The 14,563-nt window shown below is 35.9% G+C and overlaps 1 protein-coding gene and 1 long non-coding RNA gene across 35 annotated transcripts in view; one reads left to right on the plus strand and one right to left on the minus strand.

Annotated features, from left to right (window-relative positions):
• Robo2 (roundabout guidance receptor 2) overlaps positions 1 to 14,563 on the minus strand; it is a 1,567,832-nt gene that overhangs the window by 953,632 nt on the left and 599,637 nt on the right. The gene's annotated exons all lie outside the window — the stretch shown is intronic.
• On the plus strand, positions 9,407 to 10,323 carry LOC134480952 (uncharacterized). 4 transcript variants are annotated; one of them, XR_010056003.1, is made up of 2 exons: positions 9,407 to 9,875; positions 10,180 to 10,323. It is a non-coding gene; the product is annotated as an uncharacterized LOC134480952 (long non-coding RNA). The 4 variants fall into 4 exon arrangements; XR_010056002.1 differs by having other exon boundaries at positions 10,183 to 10,323; XR_010056004.1 differs by having other exon boundaries at positions 9,407 to 9,822.

Genomic DNA, 14,563 nt, shown 5'->3' on the forward strand with positions numbered 1-14,563 from the left:
AATAGGGGTTTGCCTTCCTTCTCATGGAGGTAGTCACGTACAAAACAGTAGACTTTAAATTTGGGGAGTCTTAGACAGACCTGACCAACATCTGAAAAGAAAGATTTACTAGCCTAGTGTTAAAATTTTGTTTTGTTATATTTTTCTTTAGATAGTCTTTGGCTTGTAAGGAGAGTATTATCATTCTGAAAGAAACTCTTCATTTAAAATATGTAAGTATATTTATGCATTGGGAATTTTTTTCTTTCAGTTAGATACTAGTGAGGCTTTCTGTGAGTGTTCCAGACACCCTTACCGTTCTTATCCTCTTCTCTTATTCTGATATTTATCTCCCTCTGGCTCCCTCATTAGGTTTTCCACTTTTTCCCATTTCCCTGTTCAGATCACTCGTTCTTTCGCCCTCCAAATGCCCCCTTTCACTTTCTTGATTGCTGGAGTTACTCACGGATATGTATTCACATATGAAGACTTGGATACAGGAGCCTTCCTCTGGGTTACTTTACTCAACACATTCTCTTGTGGGACCTGTGTTTGTCTGAATGTGGGTATGAGCATAGCAGTGTAGAACCCCTGGTTGGCCAGAGAGAGCATGTGACCTCTGAGAATTGAAGCCAAGATGGTAGAGAATCATTTGACCTAGGTGCTAGGAAAAAAACGTGGCTACTCTGCTGGAGGACTCTGTGCATTTAACTACTCAGCCATCTCTCTGGCCCCTATATTTTAAAAAAAACGTCTAATTCCCACCCACATAGTGCACTTGACACAATTCTCTAATTGATATCACATGTACATCACACATTTTTTCTCTTGTTTCTCACTGTTTTCCACACATGACAAAAGGCATTACTTCCATTGCATATGTGGGGCGAGAGGACCTCTACGTGGTATTCTTCACGATAGTACCATGGATATTTCATAAAGCTAGGGCATACTACTGTTGAAAAGTGCTTTGGAAACTTCACACAAGCATTTTCAAATTTAAATAAAATAATGTTATATTTACTTGAGTTTTAATTAAAAATGGATTTTTTCATATAGTATGTTCTGATTACAATCTCCCCTTTGTCATCTCCTCCCACATCTTCACCTCCACCCAAAGCCATAAGCAAAGCCACATCCTTTCCTTCTCTTTCTCATTAGAAAATAAATAGGCATTTATAATCCTTTCTTCCTTGACCTGCTCACCATATAGCAATCAGAATAAACAGATATTTTCCCTAGTTCTTCATTATGACCTCTTCCTTTCTGAGTGAATTTAACAGTTCTGACCTTGATTTATTTATTTATTTATTTATTTATTTATTTATTTATTTATTGTGCATTTTGAGTAAAGATGTTTCTCTAAAACAAACACTTCACACTTTTAAATATAGTTCACTCTTGCTGGTGACAATGTTAGACTCGAAACACCTGCTTGTTGTGTGTAACCAGCAACTTCAAGCCCACAGTTCATCCTGCCTTAAATACCCATGCTTTGGGAAGGTGCCAGACGCATGCCTTTTTTGAGAAATACGATCTCACTCTGATTCTCCGTTAAAGAACTGTAATTCACGGGACTCACTGACTATTTGGAACAGACACTTGGGAATGTGCTTTTCGGATATGAAGCCCGCAGAGGACGAAAGCACACTCTCCTTACTTTTAGAAAAGAGTCCCAGAAATTAAATCTTCAAAGTCCATCGTTCTATGAAAGGAATTTCGCTGCACAGGCGTCAGTCCCATTTTAGGTGAATACAGGATGATGCAGCTTAAGCAAAAGTGATGCAGAAGGCAAGGCAGAGAGAGATGACAAGGCAGCATCTAAGCAGGTTATCCGTGCTGTCTGCCTGCAGCCATACCGCTGCCATGCAGGCCAGTAAAATGGGACACGGGAGCAAGAGGCAGGGAGACCATCGCTGTGTTTAGGCAAATGCTTACAGTATGCAAAATAGGCCTTTTTTCACATATATGTTATATGGCAAGAGCACGTTAGGAAAACACACAAAAAATTAGAGAAAAGATCAAGGAAAAGTATATGACAGGGTTTGGAGGGAACAAAGGGAAGGGAGAAATGATCCGACCATTTCATAGTCAAACAATTTTACAATATTTTGAAATACCGGAGACTTTTTGGTATACACGCTTAAAACTTTATTAAATGTATTTAATTTTTAAACTAACAATAAAGACATATTTGCTCCATCTCAGTGCTGATTTTTCAGGCATTATTGCCAATATAAAGAATTTTAATATACGCCAGTGAGACAAAAGTTCATTGCTAAGGTGAACAAAAATGACAAATCTGTAATGATCTTTGAAAATTCAGCAAGCAAGACTTAACCACTCCCGCTTAGCCTGTCATGATAGAGATGAAAAATGGCTTCAACATTTACATGGACACACAGAGCCCATAAGGAGACAAATCACACCAATTCACTAAGGGTCACATATTTGTGTGTCTATTAAGAATGGTCTTTCTTTTGGACCTCACACACCAGTGACACTCCAAGTTCAAAATGATCCCTAGTCATTAAACGTGCCAACCTTTTCACAATTTTCAGTAGATGAAATCCAGATGAAATGCCTGCTTTCCTTGGTTCACACCAGCCCATAGCTTCTATGATAATGTAGAGGTAGGTTTTCTCCTGCCTTTATGATTGTATTTTTACTATTTTCCCAAAGTCTATTATTATTAAGATCTAACTTATTTCCAACACTCTTGTCTACCCATGTCCCTAATGACAACTTGAATTTTGTTCCCAACCTGTCGTTAACTTTATGTGCTGGTGACCTACATCAGTATCATTATCCATTTTATATCTCTAGATCTGGAATCCTAAATGTGTGTTGGACCTTTTCATATCTACCTGAGATCCTTCACCCTCTCTCTCACTACTTTATTGCCTTGATCCAACATTGTTGTTTTTTTTCCTTTAAAAACGATGTGTACTTATTGTATGTTCATGACTGTTTGCCTAATGTAAGACCGTGGATAGGTGTCTGTCACCTATCAACAGAAGTCAGAAGAGGAAGATCACATGTAACTGGAGTCACAGATATGAGCCACATTGTAGGTACTGGGAACTGAATTCAGGCCCTTTACAAGACACAGCAAATGCCTTTACCCACTATACCATCTCTCTGACCCCAAATAATCCTTCTTAAATATGTTCTTACAATTTATACAGATTTTCTGTTTCCCTTGCAGCCAAGTTCAACGTTAGTTAGTAAGTAAGATTATAGAACCTGCTATAATCTGAATCACATAAGAATCATTAAGCAAATGTTAGTGAACAAATATGTTCCGTGAATTAAAATGTCCGCAGTATCATAGGCTTCATTTTAGACTGTGATGCCTTCTTGCCTGGATTCCACATAGAAACCAGACACATGTTTTTTGTGGCCTACAGTGGGGTTCATTACTACAATAGTTACTAAACTGTATTCTAATGGTTTGCTCTAAAGACATTTATTCCTCAATATCTCAAGTCTGCAAAGAGTTAATGAACCTTTTATCTTTTCCATAACACAAATCAGAAATGGGGTTTTCATAATTACTCGCAGGTTAATAATATAACAAATATGTTAAAACGTTGCACTTTCAGTGGTACAAATGAAGGTGGTTCCCTCCTGTGTTAATCACTTCGCATCTATAGTAGTGTCATTCTAAGTACCAGAATGAATGTCCTTACTGATTGTGTCCTAAATGTCAATGAGTATGCAAAATTGTACTTATTTCATGCCTAATGGAAATTTTAAAAACGATATCACTGAAGTATCTTTGGTAACAACTTACAATTTGTTTCCAACCTGCCATTTAATTTATGTGCTTGTGACCCAGTATCATCCCTTTTATCTCCTTAGATCTGGAATTAGTTTTTAGTGTTGTGGGTGAATTTTTTTAAAATTTTTAATGTGTCACATGAGAAGGAACAGTGCTGCTAAGAGACACTGCAACATTTTAAAGGAGTTATAGTCATATGCTTTCAAAGTAGAACATGATAATATTCAAATTAAAATGAAAGTATATTAAAGCATAAAATGAAAGAATATTATAATACATAGAGTTAAGAAACATGGAACAAACTATTGGGACTACTTCAAAAGTTTTATAACAATCATGACGTTGTTACCTTAATGATCCTAAATATGTGAGAAATCGACAGACATTTCAACTGCTTAATATCATAAGGAGAATATCATAAAATAACAAAGAAGGAAAGGCATGGGATGTAGATAAAATGGATTTTGTGTTCATGAAGCTTGGGAATTCATGTTTTATTTCAAATATCTGAGACTTGCCAGATAGACAGCAGACATCTCGAAGTAGCAGAAGCTTTAAGCAGATGAATGACAACAGACCTAGAAATATTTTTCAGTTGTTGAGTCTATTTGAGCATGAAATAGGCTGACAGGAGAGGATTCCACTATCACCAAGGACCATAGAGCCAGTTTCTATGGTCATATATGGAAAGTGGTGCATGGAAAATAAACTCCAGGAAAAGTGTTTCTTGACTCAGGAAAAGTATTCAAAGACTCAGAGATATTCCATGTTCTATTTGGTACACTAAAATCACAACTTTATAAAAATCACTGACAGCACTAATTCTCAAATCCCTATCAACAAACATGGTCCAGAGTACAGCCAATCATTTCATCTCTTGAGGCAGTGACTCAAGAAAAGTATTACAGGAAATAGCATTGCCACGCCTTTCTAATATTTTATTCAAAGAGATGGTAAGAGGCATAGAAAGAGGAAGAAAAGGAGGAGAAAATGAAGATGTCAGAGGAATAAAAAGGAAAAAGAAGAGGAGGAAATATATCCTACCATATTTCATCTTCTTGTCAGCATATAAAAAATATGACACCCGAACAGCAAGCTCTCAATAAATGTTTGATGAATGAATTAAAGTTGAATAAGCACTCTGCATTTAACTACTGTTCCTTTCCCTCCTGGGAGATGGGAGAATCAATAGTAATTAAAAGAAATCTTCTGAACATCCAAATACATCACGCTAAACTTACCTAGGTGGATGATGAAGTAGTGATTTTCATATGCACAGCATTCCGAAGACATGAAAAGATGATTGATTGAGGAGGGTGGGATGCTATTTAAGAGATACTGATCTCTATCTGGTGACTTGTTCCTCGTGGCATTAAAACAAATAATCCAATTTTAGTAGGACCATAGATGCAATCATATTATGCCCATCACAGAAGAGGTGTAGTTCTTATCCCCATAGCAACATTCGTACTGCATATGTTAATCACTTTAAATTAACCTTGATGCAAAAAGGAGTGTCATTGGAATAATGCTTTTGTTTTGGCAGTAGCAATGAGATATATTAACTCAATAATAAAACCCCATGCTAAAAATTAGAGTGAGAATAAGATCCTGTTAAGAAGTTTTCTTAATATGCATTGTTTAGCCCATAGCAGCCATGCTAGCCAATGGGTAACTACAGTTATGACAGAGAATGAACAGCCTTATTGATTAGCGTCCCTCATTAATGCAGTGGGGTTCAAAGAAAGTAAGTTGTTTGGACTAATTTGTCTCTTGAAAAACGTGATCAAATTATAATCTTAAACAGGTTAATACTGCCTCAGTGTTACGTTTTTCTTCTTGTACAGGACCAACTTTATAGTTAGCAGGTCACTAAAGCTACTCATCTCAAAATAATTCCATGCCTTAAAAAAGTGCATTGCAATTAATACGGCATTAGATGAGTGGAGAGTCCAAGGTTTTCAGGCAAAGTATGCATGCTTTCATTGTTGGTCTAATGATCTAAAGGCTAGGTTTTAGGTCAGGCATAGTGGTGCAAATCTGTCAGCCCAGATATTAGGAGACTGAAGCAGGAAAATAAAGCATTCAAGGCGAATCTTGTCTGCATGGACTTTGGAAGCTAATGTAAGCAACATAGCAAGACCTTGAAACAGACAAACAATACTGTAGTGATTTATATGTAACAAAGTTTATTTGGAAGTTTAGCCATAATGAAAAATAAATTAAATTGTGTTCTGATTTTACAAAAAGTTTAAGAACAATTAATTTTGTTCCATGTTAACTTAAAATTTCCTATTAAATGTTATTTTTATTTAGAATAAGCTGGACGACTAATAAAATCTGAAAAAATAAAGATATGTAAATTGAAATGTAACAACTAAATAAAAAAAGAAAATTTCTGATTTTGGAAAATTACCCTGAATACTCTCTACACTCCACTCTGGTTAACCTCTAGAGTAATTAAATAATTAGGCTGTGTTGCTGAACTGGATTCCTTAAATATGAGGCAGCTAATTCTTACAACTGTGAATTGAAGCTTCACATGGCCCAAGGGACTGGAACTTAAAAGTGAAGTCATCACCTTTCATAATTCAGACGCAGCCTAGTTAGTGCAGATAGCATAGACACCTAGGCAGCATGTGAAACTTTGTGCAAATTCAAATCAAGTGATAGACTTCCTTTACTTTCAAGCACAAAGATGACTGTGGTATGGCACAAGGTGGTAGCATTCCTATTCCTGACAAAGCAAGACACCACAATGTTTGTCTTAAATTGCTCATTTTATGATTTTGGAGACAAGAATTCTAAAACATTTCTAAGTTGCATAATATTAAGTTCTGAGAGGGTTGCATCCCTTCTAATGGACAATCCTTTTCATTATGTTCTTCAGAGTTTACAAGTCTTCTGTGGTCTTTGATTTGTGACTGGATCCTTTCCTTTCCTTTGTCAACAATACTAGGAGAACCCTTTTTATACTCTATTGCCATTTTCCTCTCTCTGGTTTGTTTTCTTCTGTCTACTCAGCCGTTATCATCTACCTTTCTGATTTTAATGCACCTGCTAGCACAACTTCTTTAACATTTCTATTAGTTAGCAACTAACTCTCATGTAGAACCTTAGTGTGACTGGGACATTCGTAGGTATCAAGAACAAGGAAATACTATTACATATCCCTTATAGTAACTATGACAAGTGGGGTTGACAAAACTAGTGGATTGACTAGAACAGAATTTATTAAATCATTTATTTAGTTCTGTGACTGAGATCACACACATATCTTTCATTGGGCTAAATTAAATTCATAGGATGACAGTTAATCAAATTTTATAAATATCTTTACTTGAAAATGTCTATTGCAATGAATCATTGTTTTCGTTCAAGGCCTCTGGTTTCTACTACACTAGTCACACTAGTCCCTCACCCAGACTCCTCTTGGTTTCCCATTGTTGCCCTGTGTCATGCAGGCCCCACAGCTTTGGATAAAAGGGTACACTGTGGCACATGCTGTGACACACCACAGCTTCAACAATGAGATATTTTCTGTGCTTTGTTTCTTATGTTGTTTTATTTTCATTTACAGTTTTAAATTTTCTATTGTAGGGGACATTGATGGGGCAGACTGCAGGTATGAAGCGATGGGAAGATGAGTGGGATTGAGGTATATGATATGAAACTCACATGGATCAATGAAAAGTAAAAAAATAATATTAATATTAGTGGTTATCCAATAATTATTTGAATTTCTTATAATAGTTATATTCAGATTTATGCTATTTGTAGTTCTGTGGATAATCTTTTCTTGAAAATATAGCATTTGGGAATTTAGAATCATTTTATTATGAGACTTCTTAACACAATCAATGGGCCATAATAATTACTGTCTTTACCACAAAATCATGTGTGAGAATTAAGCCATGGCCCTTAAGTAAGTCAGTGACAGAAGTCCAGATCAATAAAAACAAAGGCTTTCCTCTATCCACCACTTAAACTGTATTAAATCACTTTTATGACATGGGAAGGTGATAGTTTCATAATAATTTGAATCTGACATAATCCAAAAGATTTAATAATATATATTCTATATAGGTAGGTGTTTGCATAGATATCATTAATGTCAGTGCTTGTATTATTTGTTTGAAAGACATCTTTTATACTAAAACTACACATTTTCCTGAAGTGTAATTAGGATTAAGTTAGAAAATACCAAATATATTCAATAAAAAGGATCAGCATAACCTTAGATAATTGAAACCATTTTCCATTATGAATTTCAATTTATGAAGGTAGAAAGATACTTTGTAGGGATATATTTCACTAGAACAAAATTAAGGCTGTAACAGAACACAATTAGAATATAAAATATTAACAGTGTTAGGATCGTTAATGAAAGGACTATGGAAGACAGCACACATAATTCTTAAGACTCAAGGAGAACGATTTCAGTTTCACTGGTAATTACTCATAAGCTTTATCTTAAGAAAACTTTTACAGTTTCAAAGAAAAAAATGTATATCACTTTGGCAGAAACATGAAAAACTCCTCAATATAAAACTTTTAGGTTATGACTCAACTGACAATAGGCTTGAGTTATAAAATAAAACTTTAAATGACTGCAGTGATTTTGAACCTGCTTTTGTCCTATATAGATAAGAGTAAACCTTAAATTTCATTTTGCTATTAATGAACCACAGAGACTTCAGAAAGCAATATAGTGCCTAATCACTTTCCACACCTAATTGGCCTAAAATAAACCAGCTATCAATTCTGTATTTTTGCCATCTTATTTTATGATTATAACACTGAACTAAAATAGATGATAAAATAGTTAGTTCATGTTATTGTTTGACATGGTATGGATTAAAAACCTTTATATCTCTGACTTTTTGGTCTTCATAGTTTTAGGCTATTCAGTCAGTGTTTAGATGTGACAGAGGCCAATGCTTCTCCAGGGATTCAAGCAAGTTGTTTAAGGTGGTTTCTGTGAATGGTTTGAACCAAAAATGATGAAAAAGGCCAATGTAAATGTGAAAGTAGAAATATAGTTTGTTACTGTCTAAGAAACCGTTGTCAACTGGATCATTGTGTAGACCCTCCTAGCACTGAAACTTCTGAGTAATTAAATTGCTGCCATTTTAATGCCATCACTGGGAAGTAAAGCCACAGTCAACTGAATGGTTTTCTTGATGTGGCACAGGAGGGAGATGATAAAGCTGAGGCTTGATTCTCAAATGTTTGATTCCTGAGTCCATACCCTTCTTGACAGTGCATCAACCACAGTAGAAATAGAAGCGGGATCATTCTACAGATAGAACCTGTAAACCACATCAAGTCATTTATGTGTCCTAGATATGAAGGGACAGGGGAAGATCAAACATCACACCTACTTTCTTGCACTAGCTTTCTTTGTACTAGGAAGTGCTCTGAAATAGAAATGAGATCACCATATTTACTCGTCTGCAAAACCTAGAAGCTACAAGGATCAGTCTGGAAAGACGTGGCCACTGGTGCAATAGTTCCACCAACATTAACGAAGTAAATGATCACGTGCTGATTGGGTTCAAGTTCTCCATCAACATGAAACCCAGAATTGTCACTATTACTGGGGCCAAGAACCTACAATGAGACATCACAGGCCAGCAAAAACCTGCTATTGCTGCTCAGGGCATAGGATGAAACCAACTCCTCGTGACATATTATTACAGCACAGATTCATGAATCTCTTAAAACTCAAGAACTCCGGCAGTTGTGACATCATAAGCAAGACACTTCAAACGTAGACCAGATCAAACCCAGAGTGAAAAAGAGAGTTGAGCACCAAGTTCCAGCCCTAGCCTAAAAGCTATGGATAATTCTCTGATGTGATTGTAAGAGTCAGCTTTTTTTCTGCCTGAAAGTGTAGTTCTTGATAAGTCCACCATACTATAATGGACATCCACACACCTAAGACTATATGGACAGCACAAACTTGACTCGGTGGGCGAAGACAACATTAATGGGCACAAGTGGCATGTGTAAGAAAGGGAAAGTGATTCAGGAAGGTGCTGGAGGAGGAGGAGGAGGTAAAAACGTCCAGCATACATTGTATGTGACTTTTCCAGGATTGAGAAGTTAGGTAGGTTTCAGTAGAAGGCATGCTTTCATTCTTGAGCAGATCTTAAGTCCAATTAAGAGCATTATTTGTTAAAGCCAATGTACATGTGCCATTAGCATATTTGTAAAGTTATTGTGCTATGCTGACAATTCATGCAGTTCATAGGTATCATGGCTGGTTAGGATTGTAGGTTGCCCCCCCATCTTTGGAAGCTTGAATGGTTCCTCCTGGTACCAGGAAATCTAGTACTCAGGAAAGGCACATGCTGGTCAATTTTAGTTAAGGAGTTTCTGAGATCTGTTTCTGAAGTTCATGCTTTCTTCAGCAGAATGTACTTTCCTGCAGCCTATGGGAGGAGATCAAAGAAACAGAAGTAGACTGTATAGTCTCCTGGATAACCCTTGACAACAACAACTCTGGAGAAGGATTTGTATATCTGGTATTAATAAAAGAAGGAAAATCACCAAAATTTAGTAACTAAACAATTTTTGAAAAAGTCCTTATATATTCTTGCAAAAAAAGAGGAAAAAATGGGGTGACAATGATGACATTCCCAGGAAAAAGGAAACAATGGAATTTTACATTAAATGAAAATAAGGGAGACTCAGGAAGATGGACCTCTCAAGTCAATGAACACAGTATGAATTTTAATGCGTGTGCACATGCATGTGTGTACTTTCACTAGAAAATTGACCATGAAAAGGAAAAGAGACCCTTATGGGTGGGATAAAAAGGATAAGACAAAGAAATAAACTAACATGACCAGAAAACAAAAGTTGGATTATAAGGAAGAAAAACGGAAACTGATTAAGAGGGGTAGCAGAAACACTTAAACAGCTTCCGTGTCTGTACTTATCAAGAAATGAAAACTTTGGGATGCCACCCAGGGAAGGGAATAAAATCTGAAAATAAATAAATAAATAAATAAATAAATAAATAAATAAATAAATAAATCTGACAAATTGGTAGAGAATGTGCTGAAAGGGACTCTCACTACTGCAGCAGCTGCAAAACGTACAACTATTTTAAAACTCAATATAAAGTTGCCTAAAAAATTTAAATTATCGTATGAGCGAGGTATACCATACTTAAGCATTTACCAGAAGGACTCCGTGTCCTACCACAGAGATAATTACACATAATGTCCACAGACACATTCTATGCTATTTATTCTAGCAAGGTACTGGATCATCCTAGGTGTCTATGAGCACATGAATGCGTAATGAAAAGGTGGTAATATACATAACTGAATTTTATTCCACAGGGAAAAAAATCAACAAAAAGAGGAAATTATCAGGGAAATGGATGGATCAGTAGCATACAGCATTAATTAGTCAAAGAGATTCAAACTCAAAAAGATAAAAAAGAACAAACACATTCTTACCCATGTATGTATCTTCGCTTGTGATTTATACATACACACACACACACACACACACACACACACACACACACACATATATAACTGTGGGAAAACCTATATATATAAACGTGAGATCAAGAGACCGGGGAATTGGTTATAGGGAGTAATCCAGGTGAAAGGAGTTTGTTGGATTAAAGGAACTAAAACATATTGCTCTAAAGATACCATTTTCTAACTCATTATACAGTAATTTAAATAAAATTTAAATTGAAAAGAAATCTGGAAAGGGAACAATTGGCATGGTTAAATAAACATAAAGTCTGAGTGAAAATTCTATAATGACATCAATTACCTTATATGTTAATGTATAAAAAAAAACCTAAAACATAAAACTAAAAGGATATGTGGACTACCTCAAATGAGTAGACAACCATACAAAACAGTTATCCTCTAATTATTTAGAGAAGGGGTATATTCTGAAACTTATAAGCACTGTAAAATGAGAAAGAGAACTGACATTTAATATGTAATTACCTATTAACCAAAATTTAATGGGCACTCCAAATATTAAAAGTAATGCATTCCAGGTGTATCTGATCCTACAATACTCCACACATTGGTATCATGTCAAAGAAAACAAAAGGGGAATGAATGGTTAAACCCTAGACTTACCTCGAACACCCAACTAAATGCTTAATACTTTTCCTATAGAAATACTATACAGGTGAATATTTTCTAGACATTAAATATAACTGCTAAATTTTCAGGATTTAAATTTTTTAAAAAATTTCTTTACACTCTTCAATTTCTGCCATAGAAGCAGTTTAATAGTTAAAATAGAAAATTAATAATAGATTAGAATAAGGTCAGTACATTAAAGTACATCAATGCTAAGTGTTTTGGAAATTATTTCATTTTACCTACTACATTAAGCTCTCCTGCTCCAGTTCAGTCAGCGCCCCACGTGTTCTATCTCCTGCCATTTCTCACACAATGCAAACACAGTCTTGCTCCAGTTACCAAATGAAGCTCTAAGTATCTCCTTTGGTCTCCAGATCCAGATCTCTTTGCTTTCTTTTTTTAATTGAATATTTTATTTATTTACATTTCAAATGTTATCCCCTTTCCCGGTTTTCCCTCCAGAAACCCGCTATCCCATCCCCCTTTTCTAATCCATGCCCCTGTGCCCTTTCAAGGGTTTTGGTATCTCACTTAAGTCTTATATCTTCCACATCCTGTTCCTGTTCCTTACGCATTGGTAACAGTGTAACTTAACGACTTTGGGGGGGCAAATAATACAATAAAACCTATTCTCCAACCTGGGGGTGTTATTTAAAAGAAAAATGCTATTCAGAAATCTTGGCTGCAAGGCAAGGTTAGCTGCTCCCCAGCAGGCCCCTGGGGCTGCATCCAGATCTCAGATGTGTTCAATTTTGCATGATGCTTTTCATTAGAGTTGGACATTTGCTGGAATGGCTTAGACCAAATGTCCCTCTTTTCTCACCTGGAAACAGGATTCTCTTTTCTTCTGGATCATTGGCCTGATGACTAAAACTTCGTGAGGAAATGCTCTTGGTTAAATTTTAATGCGACGAGCTTTCTAACGGGCACAAGGCAACAGAAAAGCCTCCATAAAGAAAGATGAGAAGAGAGTAGGTAAATCCTGTTCCTGTCTGACCTCCTAGTCAGTCTTTATATTTAGACTTTTTTTCATCTACTATTTCTAGTGAAATTCCTTTATCTCCCTTTCTTTGAACAATGAATAAAACCACATAATTCTTTTTTTTTTGCTCTTTCAAAAGTTTAAATAACTAAACTTTTAAAAAATGCACTTCTTAGATAGGATAAGTATTGTAACTCAAATAGTTTCCTGTGGGTAGATATAATTCTGTGAAAATACCCCTCGATTTATTTAGCGCTGAGTTTCACAACCTTTCCTCCAGAAGCGTGCCTGTTTCTACACCTCTCGGCATCTTGCCATGTGGATAGATCTTAAAAGGTAAAATATATATATATATATATATATATATATATATATATATATATATATATATATTCGCATTGTAAAGCTGATGAACCAGGTGTGCCAACATCAAATAAAATGATAAGTTACAAGGTAAAATGAAGTTTCCATAGTTTCCTTTGGGAATTTTCCTGCTCTCAGATCTGCTTCCTAACCTGAAGCCCCACAGTCTTCACTTGCAGCGAGATTCCAGAAAAATGTAGACATCTCCTGTTTCCAAAGAAGCATCTCCTTTTCAGCAGAACTTGGTCATTACAGAAATTTTCAGGTTAAAATGCGGAGAATCATTCAGAGGACCTCAGATCAGCTTAGTACTTCTACAAAGCAACTTCTCTCCCTATGGTCATGCAACATCCTGGAAGAGGGGGCAGGGAGAGTGTAAAAACCAGAGTTCCCAAGAGTCCCGGGTGAGACTGCGCCTCATAGCTATGTATGACAGAAAAGCTTTATTAGTGAAATCTCTACAATGTGGCTTCCTAACCTGTACAATACCAAGAGTTGATATCCCAGGAGAGGTGGAGAAAATTTCACAGGACCCCACCTTGAAAGGAAGAGTTGCGGGCAACTACAAACTAATGAGAGACGAAGAATTAGTCTTCCTGGAAGCGAGTTTCTAATTGGACATCCAATACCCAGTAGTGAGCCTTGTAGGGAACTGTGAGGGAACACTGGTAGTGACAAGACTCAGAATGCGTACAAGTTTTACTCTTGGATATGTACATGTGACAGCAATGATTAAGGAAGAGGAGCCCACATCAATGGTAGAGCGAGGAAGGAGGAGAGACTAGAAGTGATATAATTATAGGATGATTAAGAAAAACCTGGAAAAAATAAAATGAAACCATGGTAAGTGCCCCAACAGGTAAGTAACGACTGAAAAAAATGATATAAATCAGCCACACATGACTGCCTTAAAGCTCTATTAAATTAAATTCCCAGGTGGAGGTAAAGGGATTAATATTACTTATTCAGAAAAAATACTCAAAATTTTAAATAATCAAAACTTTAAAACAGATATCTTTGAAGGACAATGATAAGAATTGGTGTACATGGAGACGGTAAGAATAAGAATTATGAGCTGCATTTTGCTTTTGTGGAGTTGAATTGCAATCCACTATTTTTTTGCATGAACAGATTTATATGTTTGAGGTCCTGATAAAGGGTTTATACACTCATGACACATGCATTTATGTCTGTCACCCTTCTGGATGCTTTAACTATAAATACATATATAAGATATTGTTCTATGTTGGTAATTCATATATAGATAATAAAACAAACAAGAAGTGGATGCCTTTTATTCCTACACTCAGATACCCATCA

This window comes from Rattus norvegicus, chromosome 11, assembly GCF_036323735.1.
Source record: "Rattus norvegicus strain BN/NHsdMcwi chromosome 11, GRCr8, whole genome shotgun sequence".
Taxonomy (NCBI): domain Eukaryota; kingdom Metazoa; phylum Chordata; class Mammalia; order Rodentia; family Muridae; genus Rattus; species Rattus norvegicus.